The sequence below is a fragment of the Lagenorhynchus albirostris genome, chromosome 2 (assembly GCF_949774975.1).
Source record: "Lagenorhynchus albirostris chromosome 2, mLagAlb1.1, whole genome shotgun sequence".
NCBI lineage: Eukaryota > Metazoa > Chordata > Mammalia > Artiodactyla > Delphinidae > Lagenorhynchus > Lagenorhynchus albirostris.
In genome coordinates, this window is record NC_083096.1 from 120,206,989 (window position 1) to 120,221,527 (window position 14,539).

At 39.6% G+C, this 14,539-nt stretch overlaps 1 protein-coding gene and 1 pseudogene across 1 annotated transcript in view; both read right to left on the reverse strand.

Annotated features, from left to right (window-relative positions):
* Positions 1–14,539, reverse strand: part of ST6GALNAC3 (ST6 N-acetylgalactosaminide alpha-2,6-sialyltransferase 3) — a 655,315-nt gene that overhangs the window by 612,232 nt on the left and 28,544 nt on the right. The gene's annotated exons all lie outside the window — the stretch shown is intronic.
* On the reverse strand, positions 3,664–3,800 carry LOC132516596 (U1 spliceosomal RNA; annotated as a pseudogene).

Here is a 14,539-nt window from a genome sequence, read left to right on the forward strand (position 1 = left end):
AAATCCACAAATTATCTGTTAAAGTGTTTCTGCTTATGCAGCAGTTTCCTTGGAACACATTTTCATCCTTGGGAAGTGTTAGATGAACTGAATTTCTCCTGTTCCTTTGTGTCCTCAAACTAAACTACAGGATAATTGACTGTCCATGACTTCACAAGCTTTGAGGCCCACTTACAATCAGAAGATGGGCCTAAAGCAGAATTGTAATATATGTCTATAAATGTCTGCACACACAGAAAAAAATAATTTTACATTAGTCACTGAAACTAACTCTGGCTAATTTTAACAAAAAGTGGGGAGAGAAGATTTTTTAGAGGAATACTATTATATTGTGGAATCGAAGGCTAAGATACATACTAGAAAGGTCTAGAACCAAGGCCTGGAGCATGTGGAGAACTCAGGAATAGGTTCTGTGCCTCTGATTTCACCTTAAATTCTCTCTGTGGATTTGCTTCATTCCTCCATCTCTGTGTCTCAGGCCACCTGACAGAACATGGCCTCCAGACAGCTCTGCACTTTTGTCCCCTGTTTCAGCCCCCAGGAGAGAAACTAACTTCTCTTTCTCAGTGCCAATTCCAATACCCCAGGGCATCAAATAAGAAAAACCCCTGGTTCAGACACAGAGTATCCTAAAGCAGCATGACTGCCTCCATGATAATCATGGAGATATAGTGATAGGGAAGCAATTTCCAAAACAGCAAGGGGGCTAACAGAGGGGTGGCCAAGCTACACACAAATGGAATAATATGTGTCCCCTACACATCCTTCCTGAAGTAGACATTTATATCAGCTGAAAGCTCCTAGCTTACAGAGTCCAAAGCCCTCAACGTGGCTAGGAGCCTCACCATCTGGCCCCTGACCTCTGTTCTATCTGCCCTGGGAGCACACTCACTCTTCCGCACTGAGCTGTAGTCACTGCATCTCTACAATGACAAAGTTCCTTCTCACTTCAAGGTCTTCACATAAAGTCACCACACTCTCCATCCCTCCCATCTAGCTACTTCCTCCTAGCGTATCTTCCACTTAGACTTCCTCATAACACCTATACCAGACCAGATCACAACTTCAATTAAAAGGCTGTGTAGCCACTGCTGTATTCAAAACAGATGACCAACAAGGACGTACTACATAGCACAGGGAACTCTGCTCAATATTCTGTAATAACCTAAATGGGAGAAGAATTTGAAAAAGAACTGATACATGTATATGTACAACTGAATCACTTTGCTGTACACCACAAACTAACACAACATTGTTAATCAACTATACTCCAATATAAAATAAAAATATTTTATAAAAGCTGTATAGCTTTTCAGTTGATGGTTTTTTCTGGCCTCTCATACTGTAAACTTAATGAGAACAGAGCCTATCTCTCCTCTCTCAATCTAATTCCAAAGTGCCTAGTATGGTGCCCTGCAATAGCAAATGCTCAAAAATTAGTTAATGCATATTTTCAAATGAAACCTAGGGGTGAAACAGGAATAAAGACACAGACTTACTAGAGAATGGACTTGAGGCTATGGGGAGGGGGAAGGGTAAACGGTGACAAAGCGATAAAGAGGCACGGACATATATACACTACCAAACGTAAGGTAGATAGCTAGTGGGAAGCAGCCGCATAGCACAGGGAGATCAGCTCGGTGCTTTGTGACTGCCTGGAGGGGTGGGATAGGGAGGGTGGGAGGGAGGGAGACGCAAGCGGGAAGAGATATGGGAACATATGTATATATATAACTGATTCATTTTGTTGTGAAGCTGAAACTAACATACCATTGTAAAGCAATTATACTACAATAAAGATGTTAAAAAAATAAAAAAAAATAAAAAAGAAAAGATGAGCAAGTGAACCAGGCCAAATCCTAAACTTCCAAATGTAACAGTATCCAAAAGTTAAGAGTAGCCTAGAATTATATAAAGTATTTCTCACACCTCATTTTCCAACTCAGAACACTTCCATAGACAGGAACCAATTGGCAGGTGATGGGTGGCAAGGACAACCCCAAAGGCACAAGGGATGCTTTGCTACACCACGGCAACCCTGAAAACAAAGTCAAACTGTGGTCCACCAAGAAGCAGAGTTTCTGCACTCGAAGAAGCCAAGTACATGTTCCTGTCCCCAGTGCCTTTCTGACAGTAGACTATTAGCCACTCACCTGAAAACCAGAGACCCCAAAACATCAAGCTTCTTTTCAACCTAAAATCAAAAGATACATTACCAAACGACCATCGCTTAAGACCTACAGTCCCTGTTAAGTGTAAATGACTTCTTCTGTGGTCTTACTAAGTGTGACTTTGGAATATGATTGTCATGTAGTAAATTTAAATGCTTCTGACATTAAAAAAAACTTGTAGCTACTCCCAAATCAGTCATAAATCATTGGGGGTGAGAGTGTGCTACCCAATTTACTTAAAGACATACTAAAATATACTGACACAGAAAATACATGAAAACCAAGCCTAACCCCCAAAGGCCAAATTTCCACCATGAAGTGCCTGGAAATATATCCTGAAACATAATACATCTAACAAGTGATTCTACAGTAACCGTCTCACTTATTTTTTTCTTGAAAAAACAAGCCAAATTCTAAAAGGTAGAGAACAAACTATGAACTGTGTCATTATTTTAAGTGAAGATAAAGTTGCCAGGCCAATTATCTGCTATTATGGGGATTCTCTCTTCTTGATCTCAGCACACTTTGTACTCCCTTTAGGGTATCTCCTCCACTTAGCAAGCTCTAAGATCCAGGAGAGTAAACTTATCATTTCCACACACTCTTCCATATGTCCCTTTCTTTGCTAGTTCTTTCCATGTAGGTTTTTTCTTCAGCTGCACAAATATCTTCTCTTAAAAGTAATACAGAGTACTTAATTATGCACCCTTCATTTTAGTAAGACTTATATTTTATAATGAGGAAAAAAAATATGCTCATGGTAGAAGTTGTAAAACTAGAGAAAACCAGAAACAAGAAAATAAGCACCTCTCATTCTATCACTCAGAAGTTTAGTTAACACTACTCTGGGCCTGGTGTAGGACACAGTCCTTGTTCTAGGAAAAAAACTGATAACCAACCATTACACAAATAATGAATTGCAATTCTGATAAATGCTACAAGAAAAAAAGTACAGGATAGGATGCTATGAAAACTATAATGGGACCTCTTACTCTAGTTAATATCTTGGTGCCAATGCTTCCTGTAATTTTTCAGAGAAACTGTTAAATATACATAAGTTTGTATCCACCTGGGATTGGATAGTACATACGACTTGAAGATAAAAATTTCATTTGTCATTTCCAAAGCTAACTTCCACAGACAAAGGAGTTGTTTATCTCAGAGTTTCTCTAAGAATTCCCAGGAAACAACGGTAGGCAAGACAGCCATCAATGAGTTACAAGTGGCCACAGATGAAATCAAGGAATTATGTTTTCAGGATCACTCGGAAGCAGTCAAATAACCTCTGGCCACTCCTCAACCTCATCTGTCCTTTAAGATCTAGATAGATCTTAAAGATTGGCTAGGAACCCCCTCAACTGCATGCCCAATAGAAATACAAATCTCTCGCTTAGATTTCTGCAGATTTCTATATGAGGCTATGTTCTCATGGTCAAACTCCACCTACAGGATTTTATTTCCATATCTCATATCTCTGTTACACTCAGCATTAATTTAGACAAATGATGCAGTCGAGTTTCCCACATTTTGGGGAAATCGTAGGGCTCACCACACCCGAGCCTAATAGATGAGCCTCACCCTGGGAAAACCACCTTCTTGATCATGGTATCTCCCCTGCCAGGTAAGTATTCAAATTTATTTTTGAAATGTGTTTAGGTACTGGTCTCTACCGCCTTCATAAAAGAAGCAAGACTTCTAATTCATAGTAAGTGATATCATTCTAATTCCCCTAGGAGTATCACTAGCCAGGTTTACATTCACATTAAGGTTTATAAGCTATAGATAACTGAGATCAGATTCTTTCCTGAGAGCAAGATTCCAGGGGAGGAGAGGATGTGGACAATATGAGGGAACTCAAAGAATGAAAAGGAATTATAATGAGGCCCTGTGGGTAGAAGGTAGAGAAAGAAGAAATGAGCATGGCCAGCCCCGTTGGTTTCCATCCAGACATAAGAGGCAAACAGGCAAATTAAACTTCAATGATAATTCTCAGCTCACACTGCCTGATCTTCTCATACTGTGCCTTATAGTTTTAAAAATGAATTAATTTAGTACATTTTCAAAGACTTTCAAATGGCCATTTTTTTTACAGTGGAAATTCATCTTAATAATTTGTTAGTAGAGGAAACCCTAGAAGTAAAAGTAATGTGATCCCTTTCTAAACCTGAAAGAACACACTCCTCAGCCTTATTCTCAGCTAGGCTCTTCTTAACCTTCTTAGTCAGTTCCTATACTTCAGAAGAAATTTCCCGTCTCGGTTTTCAGGGAAGAATGACTTCACCCAGGCTCTGCGTGATGCCCTGATAGGCAGGCAACGCCAGGAGCAAGCAATGCAGATATGGCCTCAGCCACTCCCTGCTCAGCCTGAGAGGGGATCTGCCAGACCAGAGAGGAATCTGGGTTCTCCAAAATGCTACAGCAAAATAGTCTGGCACTGAGCAGAACACTCCACCCAATGGTCAGGAGCCACTGAAGACTTCAGGAAGGTGAAGATAGGACTTGGCTTCTTCTCCTTTGAGCAGAACATTCCAGAATGACATACGGGAAGCTCTAGATAATGAGTCCCTTTGACCAATTATACCATAGCTCCTAAAAACAAAAGACAAATGTCCAGCCCTGGGATCTCATGCCCTTTCCACCTCACCTCAGTTTACAGGAGGCTCTGGTTTTCTGTGTGGAAACACAATGCCACTCTAGCTTGAGAACTCTCCTGTTACTCTTACTGGAGAGGGAGCAGTGAGTGTGTAACCAGGAAGTCAGCAAAAAATTCCATTCGCTTTTTTGTAACCAGTCAACTTCTGTTTATGACAGAAGTCAGTGTAAACCACAACAGCAATGAAGCCCAGGTCCTGTGGTTCTCTTTCTGTATTCTAGGACTCTGAGTGATGTATGATTCCTCCTAGGAATGCAAAGCGTGCACCAGATCTGTCAGAGAAACTATAAATCATCCAAGAAAATAAGATGAAAACAGAGTCAATGAAACCCCTCACAGAGTGGCAGCTTTCTGATTAGCTGTCATACTGCTGTGGACTAAGGAACCCCAAAGGAAGATGTCTTTCCTTTAGGTGTAAAAACCTTCATTTTCTTCAGACATTACACACACACACACATACATACACAAACACATCTACAGATCTGAGAACTCATTGTATTGGTATTACTTTTTTCAAAACGACTGAGACTTACCTAACCCACTATGCCTAATCATACCTGAGATTTTTTTTCCTCTCTCCTAGGACCTTTATTTCAAAGTATTTAAATTCCCCATAAAATATTTTAGATACCCTCCCTACATACCAAGTTTCAGAAGGCCGATGGATGAAGACAGCACACCTTTGCTAAGGACACCTCTTTGATCATAAGTAATTCCGCAGTTTCTTTCTTTCTTTTTCAACAGCCTTGTATAGTTTCAGTGATGAACAAACAGAACTTGACTGAACACAGTGCCATCCAAGAATCTGGGTTGAATTTCTCTCTATATTCATCAATGAAGAAGGCCTTGATTTGGAGATTAGAATGTGATTAAACAAGAAAGGTGGTACATCACAAAGCTGGGGTTCCTAGCTGGGAGTCTTCAGATGGGCTTCAAAGGCCCATGAATCCGTTCAAACTACATGCAAGGCTGTGGATTTTTATGGAAAAAGAATCCACAGCTTTCAATAAAAGCATTGGTGAGCCAATGAAATTTAGGAACCTTAAGGAGTACAGGCAATAACCGTTTGTTGAATAAATGAATAAGTGAACTCAGGGAGAGCAGCTTACCACCAGTCATAACCTTCCATGATCAAATTCTTCTTTGGAAGCACTTTAAAGAAGATGGTGGAAAGAAAATTGGAGATATTGAGCTATTACCACATATGTAAGAGCCAGGCTCTGACCAAGTTGCTGTTCTGTCCCTCAGTTCTTTTACCAAACATTACTCTTTATATATAACTCTTTTCCACACTTTTGAAAATTGCTTCAAGTATTAGGGCTCTGTAGCCTAGATGCCAGGAGATCTAAATGTCTCCAGACAGAATGTCAGAATGTAAGCCGCAAGAATAATGGAAAGGCATGTAGGAGCAAAAAGACAAGGACAGTAAGTACCCTGGGGTGCAGAAGGAAGAAGTAGGTGGATTAAAGAACCTAGACCTGCCACAGAAGCTTCCATTCTTCTCCACATTGCATCTTTGTAAAAGCCTATGCGCGTGGGCTACCCACTCTGGTCCACCCACAGGACTGTACGTAAACATGAGGTGGGCTAGAGAGTAGGGCAATAGGAAAAAGGGGCTCAGTCATAATGAGGTGCACACTGATTAATAAGGAAGGAACTGGAAGCAGAAGCAAGCAGAAAGATGCCTCTGCATACCAAGAATAATAAGAACACAAGCATAACACCACATACAAGAATATTTACAAGGCAAGGGAATAATCATGGCATCCAGGGAGAGTAGAATAATTGTTAAGAACACATCCTCTGGTGGCAGACCAACCTGAGGTTGAGCGGGGCTGTACTTCCTAAGACTGTATCCTGGGCAAGTTACTGAACATTCCGAGCCTCCGTTTAAACCCTCCTCAGCGAAATGAGGATAAAAATAGGACAGATATCATTGGGTTATTGATTATTATGAGATAGAATGAGAACGCATTTAAAGAATAATGTGTTTGATGAGCACTTAATTAGCAACAGTTGCTTTTATTCTCATCGGCCAGGTACTCATGGGATTAGTCAGGGAAGAAGTTAGTCTGCAAAGAGGGGCCCAGCCCACTCAGATTTGGAGATGTGCATGTACCACAACTGCAAACTAGCACTGGAAATTTCCTCCATGACCAATTAAACCCTACCCAGTCGGTGAAGACCCCGAGTGAGGCCTATGTTTCTTTCCATAAACTCATGAGCGGGAAGCATGTGATGACTATTCTTTTGGCTCACAGGAAGGGAAAAACAGAAGTTAATTTCTCAGAAAGATAGCAAAAAATCGTCTTTAGGCTCTTCAGAATGTACAAATCTCAGACACAGGGAAATATATACGTGTTCCCTTTTCGGAGTGAATGCTGCCACACACATATTTCCCTTGACAGCAGCAGTGAGCCTGGGGCAGGAAAGATGCTTAGGAAGTGCCCCTATTTTATTTATTTATATACTTCGGTCCCCTGATTTCCATCATCATTCTCTGTCCCAGACTGCTGTCATTGTTATTAATAAGTTCACTCTCGTCCAGCTAAAAATTACCATTCCTCATACTTGAATAATGGATTTTCTGTTTGCTTAATTCAAAAAGGCAAACAAAGGTATTTTGTTGCTCTTGCTCCGCCTCACCTCACCAAGTGACATGATTATTCAGCTCACAAAGAACTCGGAGGCACCATCCGATGTTTCCTGCACAGAGCCCTGCAGGCCATCAACAGAATCACGTGGAGGACACAGTCATCCCAAGCACAAGGCATACGGCTGAGGTCAAAGCACAGACCAGGGCCCGCTCACAGAGCTCCAAGCCTGAGAAGCACAGCATAGAAGGGAAATGACGGAGTTTCCAAGGTCATTTTATAGACTTCGCAAAACTTCTCTGTCTGCCCCTCTTGCTCTGATCAACACTGTTCAATTTTTTAGGCATGAGGCCTAAAAAGGGAACAAAGATTTGCTCTGGGAGAGAATTTTAAGAAAACTAACTAAAACAATAATAATAGAAACAACCAACACTCATTAAGCATTCACTATGTGACATACGCTATGCTAAACACTTTACACAAATCAGCTCATTTAGGCCTTACACCCCCCAAATAAAGTAGATACTATTACTCTCCTGAATTTACAGATGTGGAAAGTGAGGGTTACAGATATCACATAACAGGGTTAAACAGAGTGACCCACAGTAGAGAGGCTTACAGAGAAGACCTACAATATAACACATCTAAAATCTTGCCAGGGCTTCCCTGGTGGCGCAGTGGTTGAGAGTCCGCCTGCCGATGCAGGGGACACGGGTTCGTGCCCCGGTCCGGGAAGATCCCGCATGCTGCCGAGCGGCTGGGCCCGTGAGCCATGGCCGCTGAGCCTGCGCGTCCGGAGCCTGTGCTCTGCAACGGGAGAGGCCACAACAGTGAGAGGCCCACATACTGCAAAAAAGAAAAAACAAAAATCTTCCCAGGGCATCTCAAGAGGCTACACGGCCCTCAATAACATGGACAACATTGCTTTCTGCCGGGGAGTTTTGCCTTAATACTTAAACTTTGCTTATCCCGATCAATGATGGGGAGGTTCAATCTCTATTACCATAAAACCCAAATCATAGGAAATGTATATGTACAATGCAATAAAATGTTAGCATAAGTTCAAGTGCATGAAACAGGAAACTCAACTTAAACGAGCTTAGACAACAAATGAAACTTATTAGTTCATGTACCAAAAAAGTCCTGCAGTAGGACAAACTTTAGAGATGGTTTGATCATTGCTCCAGCTCACCCTCTCTGCAATTCTTTCACCTTTGCCCTCCTCCTTGTGTCTGCATCATCCTTAGGCTGGTTTACCTCAGGGAAGCAAAATGGCTGCAGCAGCACCAAGCCTCACATGGGCAGCCCAGACCATGCAGAGAAAGAGCAATTTTCTCTTCCTCAAACAAAAGTCCTGTGCTTCACACTGACTTGACCAATTTAGATCACATGCCCAGTGCTGACCTCATCAACATAGACAGGGAAAATGTTATACACTGACTTAAGTAATGACTGGGTGAGGTCTGCCCAATACTCCTCAAGAAGGATGGTATTTGAAAGATGGGTCCTGCCAATCAGGGTCCATTCCGCCCCCCCAGGTTAAGTGGCTGCTATCGAATGAGGTATAAAATGGTTCCCAAAAGAATTATCTAGGTGCTGTGAGAAAAAGGAGGTGGATGCTAAAAAGTAATCAACAAATGTCCAAAAGTGTGCCAAGCAGAGAACATCTGAAGGGACTATAATCATAAACACGTTAGAACAAATTGCATTAAATTTTGTATGTGGAGAAGTGGTAAAATGCTTGGGAAAAGTCTATTTACTTAAATAGGTTCAAGATTCCCTTTGTTTATATGATTCATTTGTTTAACCATGGCCACCTTCAAAATAAGCACCAGTGTAGACTTGCAGCCAAGCCCTCCATCAGCCTCCAAATGAGCGAGAGCCATCTGCATTAGCAACATTTTCCTGATCCAATTCTCCCCACTCAATTTTAATTTTTATCAGACATGTTTTCTTTTCAATGAACTCCCTGGCATCAACTGTGAACTTCGGAAGTCCTGGAGGGAGGCAGTACAGCAGAACAGTTAAGACCACAGGCAAGGGGAACACTGGGTTTCCTATGAATTCTGTCTCTTATCAGCTTGAAAATCCCAGACAAATCACTTCACTTCTAAATTGCTTCACCTGTGAGGATAATAACAGCACCTATCTCATAAAGTCAGGATTAAACAGTGTACCTAAGCACTTAGTACACAGCCTGGAACAGCGCACATGTTCAACTCACATTAGCTCTTTTATTAATAAGAAATTAAACTAAAGTTCATGTTAGTGCTCTGAAACATTTTTTAATCTTACAAATAAATTGACTAATCAAAGGAAAAAAATTCCCTTTTGCATTCATCATCACAACAACATACAATTAAACCTCATAATAATGACAACAATATTTGATTTACTGACTGCTTACTATGTTCAAAGGACTATGTTAGGTGTTTTCCGCATATGAATTCTAAAAGATAGGTATTTTGTTGTTATTTGACAGGAGGGAAAACGAAGGCTCAAAGAGGTTAGGAAAGTTGCCTAAATGTTGTAAAGCCAGTAAATAAGAAAGCAAATACACGAACACAGATGAGTCTGACTCCAATGCTCATACTCAGAAATTTCCAAGTTAACTGACAATTCTAGTTTCTTTAGCAAATGAAGAATTGTCCCTCATAAAAAAAGGCTAATCTTCCCAGTTAAAAAGAAAAAAAAGAAAAGAGAAAAAGAAAATTGTTTAAAGTGGTATTTGTACAATAATTTTAGGAAATGTAATAGCCAGATGATAATAGCACTAACAATCCAGCATGTATTTTATGGAGCTATGAATATATGCCTCGAGTGGTCAAAGGCTTTGTCACTCACTTGAGGCACGTAGTAACGGCCAATAAAACTTGCCTGGTCATATCTTAATGCCATGTTATATCATCATACTTGTAATGAAATGCTCTTAAACTTCAGTTTTATCAGAAGAGAAGAAAAAGTGGTAGTTAAACAGCTAGCAAAGTGGGGAAGAAGTATAGAAATTGGAAAAAGCCCTGAGCTAGGACCTTGGCCTAACTCTACTATGCATCTATGTGACCTTCAACACATCTCAAATCTTAGGATCTCAGCATCTCCTTCTATAAACTGAGGTTCCTTATGGTAAGTTAAGACCTCTTCCAGCTTCAACAGTCTATGGTTATACAGAATATTTCATTCATTCAACAGGAGCTCACAAAGTGCAAAATATGCAACAGCTACACCCTATGCTAGGAGCTGAGGACACAGCCGTAACCAAGGAAGAAGTCCTGCCTCTGATGCTGGACGTAAGAGGTAAAAGGACGACTCTGTTTAAATACTGCCCTGCTTTCTAACTTTCTCTTCTCATACATCATGAACATGTTCAAGCAAACATAACAAAACCTTGATAACAGTTGAATTTGGGTGGTGGTATGGGCCACAGTTCTTTGCACTGTTCTCTCTACTTTTGTGATGTCAGAAATTTTTCATCATAAAAATTTAAGATAGAAGAGAAAAGCTTCAGGGAGACTTCTGCTTCTGATAATAAGCCACTAGATATGCCAGATCTGCCAGATAAATCTTTCCATCAAAGACAAGAAGGAAAGATAGACAAAATATTTATGAAATGCTTAAAAACATCCCAAAGCCAACCAGATGGGGGGTGGGGGTGGGGCATTAAATGAGAATCAAGGGAAGTAAGGAAGTCCAGAGAAAAGAGAACAACATTTTGGACCCGTTTTCCCTCTACAGATGCTTTGAAGAGCCAGGGGGATAGAGACCTGTGTTCACAGTCTGCTGGAAATAGGGTGAATAGACCTGAGCATATCATTTGCTTTGGGTTAGGATCCCCAAAGAGCTACACCTTAGCAGGAAGGAAGAACAAAAAGCCCCTGCAGAGGACTGTGGCTTATCTTCAAACCATCTCAGTTCTGAAACTGAAATAAGGTGCTTCTAGAATGCTAACACTCCAAGGACTTGCAGAAGCAAACTTAATCCCCTCTAGAGTTGGATAACGTTGACCAAAAATTATATCTGCAAACAACTGTGCAAATATAATATTTCACACACAATTAAAAATAACTAAGCACATGAGAAGATAAGAAGATATAAATAAAAACCAGCAGGAACAAGAGAAACAGAAATATATCCACAGGGCTCTATATTTGGAATTATCTGAAACTTTTTATTAGAAGTTTTACTTTTTACAAGGTTAGAAATTTCAACATGGAATGGTATAGTGGGGTGAATGGTGGCCCCCCAAAAGATATGTTCATGTCCTAATTCTTGAGACTTGTGAATATTACTTCATATGGCAAAGGAGTAAATATTACCTTATATGGTAAAAGATCTGACGAAATTACAGGTGCTGAAAGGAGGAGCTATTCCTGGATTACCCAGGTGAGCCCAAAATGAAACCAGATGTATCCTTATAAGATAATAGCATAAGGAGTTTTAAGACAGACACACAGAGGACAAGACAATGTGATGATGGAGCACAGAGACACGTGATCACAAGACAAGAAATGCCACCAGAAGCTGAAAGAGGAAAGGAATGGATTCCTCCTCGGAGCACCCAGAGGCAGTGTGGCCCTGCTAACACCCTGACTTCAGACTTACAGACTCCAGGACCATGAGAGAATAAATTTCTGTTGTTTTAGGCCATTCACTTTTTAGTAATATAGGAAATTATTACAAATGCCCTAAGAAGTTAAGATAAATGGGAAACTCAAAAAAAAAAGAGAACCAAATGGAAAGTTTAGACCTAAAAATATATTAACTAAAACTAATAAGTTAATGAATGAATTTAGCTTTAGTAAAATAGATACTGCTGAAGTAGGAATTAGAAGTCAGAAGAAAGCTAGAGTGGAGTGCAGAAAGACAAATGATGGAAAATACAGGAAAAGATACATTATAGGATAAAGTGAGATGGTAATTAAGCCCAAGTAATTAATAAAGTAAATAAAAGTAATTATAGCCCAAGGAGGAGAGAAGAGTGAATGGAAGAAAGCAATATTTAACAACATAATAGCTGAGAACTTTCCAAAACTGAAGAATAACATCTGGCCTTAGAGGGAGCTAAGACAAGGAGCCCTAGAAATTCCAAGCAGAATTAATAACAAGAAAACTTCATCTAAGCATATTACTTTGAAACTTCTGAAAACCACAAACAGAAAACTTAAAATCAGTCAAAGGAAAAATAAAGGAACAAAAATTAGACTTTAACTTATCAACATAAACAAGGGAAGCCAGAAATAAGTGAATATCCTTAAAGTGTTGAAAGAACCTAACTGTCAGCCTAGAATTCTATGCACGGGGAAAAAATCCTTTAAGAATGATGGTGAAATAAAGACATTTCAGACAAACAAACACTGAAAGAATCTGTCACAAGCAGACCCACAATAAAAGAAACACTAAAGGACATTTGTTCTTCAGGCAAAAATTAAGTAATCCCAGATGAAAAATCAATGACACAAGAATAAATGGAGAGCAAAGAACAGAATAAATATATGAGTAAATCAGAATAAATGATTGTGTAAAACAATAATAATACCTTGCGTATTTGCAATATATAGAAGTAAAATACACAACTGTAATGACATATAAGACAAGGTTGTAAGTCAAAAGAGACATAGACAATATTAAAGTGTTCTAAGGCCTAAATCAAGAATAAATACTAGCTCTTAGACAGCCTCATCCACCAGAGGGCAGACAGCAGAAGCAAGAATAACTACAATTCTGCAGCCTATGGAACAAAACCCACAATCACAGAAAGATAGACGAGATGAAAAGGCAGAGGGCTATGTACCAGATGAAGGAACAAGATAAAACCTCAGAAAAACAACTAAATGAAGTGGAGAGAGGCAACCTTCCAGAAAAAGAATTCAGAATAATGATTGTGAAGATGATCCAGGACCTTGGAAAAAGAATGGAGGCAAAGATTGAGAAATGTTTAACAAACACCTAGAAGAATTAAAGAACAAACACATAGAAGAATTAAACAACAAACAGAGATGAACAACACAATAACTGAAATGAAAAATACACTAGAAGGAATCAATAGCAGAATAACTGAGGCAGAAGAACGGATAAGTAACCTGGAAGACAGAATGGTGGAATTCACTGCCATGCAATAGAATAAAGAAAAAACAATGAAAATAAATGAAAACAGCCTAAGATAGCTCTGGGACAACATTAAATGCAACAACATTTGCATTATAGGGGTGCCAGAAGGAGAAGAGAGAGAGAAAGGACCCAAGAAAATAGTTGAAGAAATTATAGTCGAAAACTTCCCTAACATGGGAAAGTAAAGAGCCACCCAAGTCCAAGAAGCGCAGAGAGTCCCAGGCAGAATAAACCCAAGGAGAAACACACAGAGATACATAGTAATTAAATTGACAAAAATTAAAGACAAAGAAAAATTATTGAAAGCAGCAAGGGAAAAATGACAAATAACATACAAGGGAACTCCCATAAGGTTAACAGCTGACTTCTCAGCAGAAACTCTACAAGCCAGAAGGGAGTGGCATGATATATTTAAAGTGATGAAAGAGAAGAACCTACAACCAAGATTACCTGGCAAGGATCTCATTCAGATTCGACAGAGAAATCAAAAGCTTTACAGACAAGCAAAGGCTAAGACAATTCAGCACCACCAAACCAGCTCTATAACAAATGCTAAAGGAACTTCTCTAAGTGGGAAACACAACAGAAGAAAAGGACCTACAAAAACAAACCGATAACAATTAAGAAAATGGTAATAGGAGCATACATATTGATAATTACCTTAAACTTGAATGGATTAAATGCTCCAACCAAAAGACACAGGCTTGCTGAATGGATACAAAACCAAGACCCATATATATGCTGTCTACAAGAGACACACTTCAGACCTATGGACACATATAGACTGAAAGTGAGGGGATGAAAAAAGATATTCCATGCAAATGGAAATCAAAAGAAAGCTGGAGTAGCAATACTCATATCAGATAACATAGACTTAATAATAAAGAATGTTACAAGAGACAAGGAAGGACACTACATAATGATCAAGGGATCAATCCAAGAAGAAGATATAACAATTATAAATATATATGCACCCAACATAGGAGCACCTCAATACATAAGGCAACTGCTAAAAG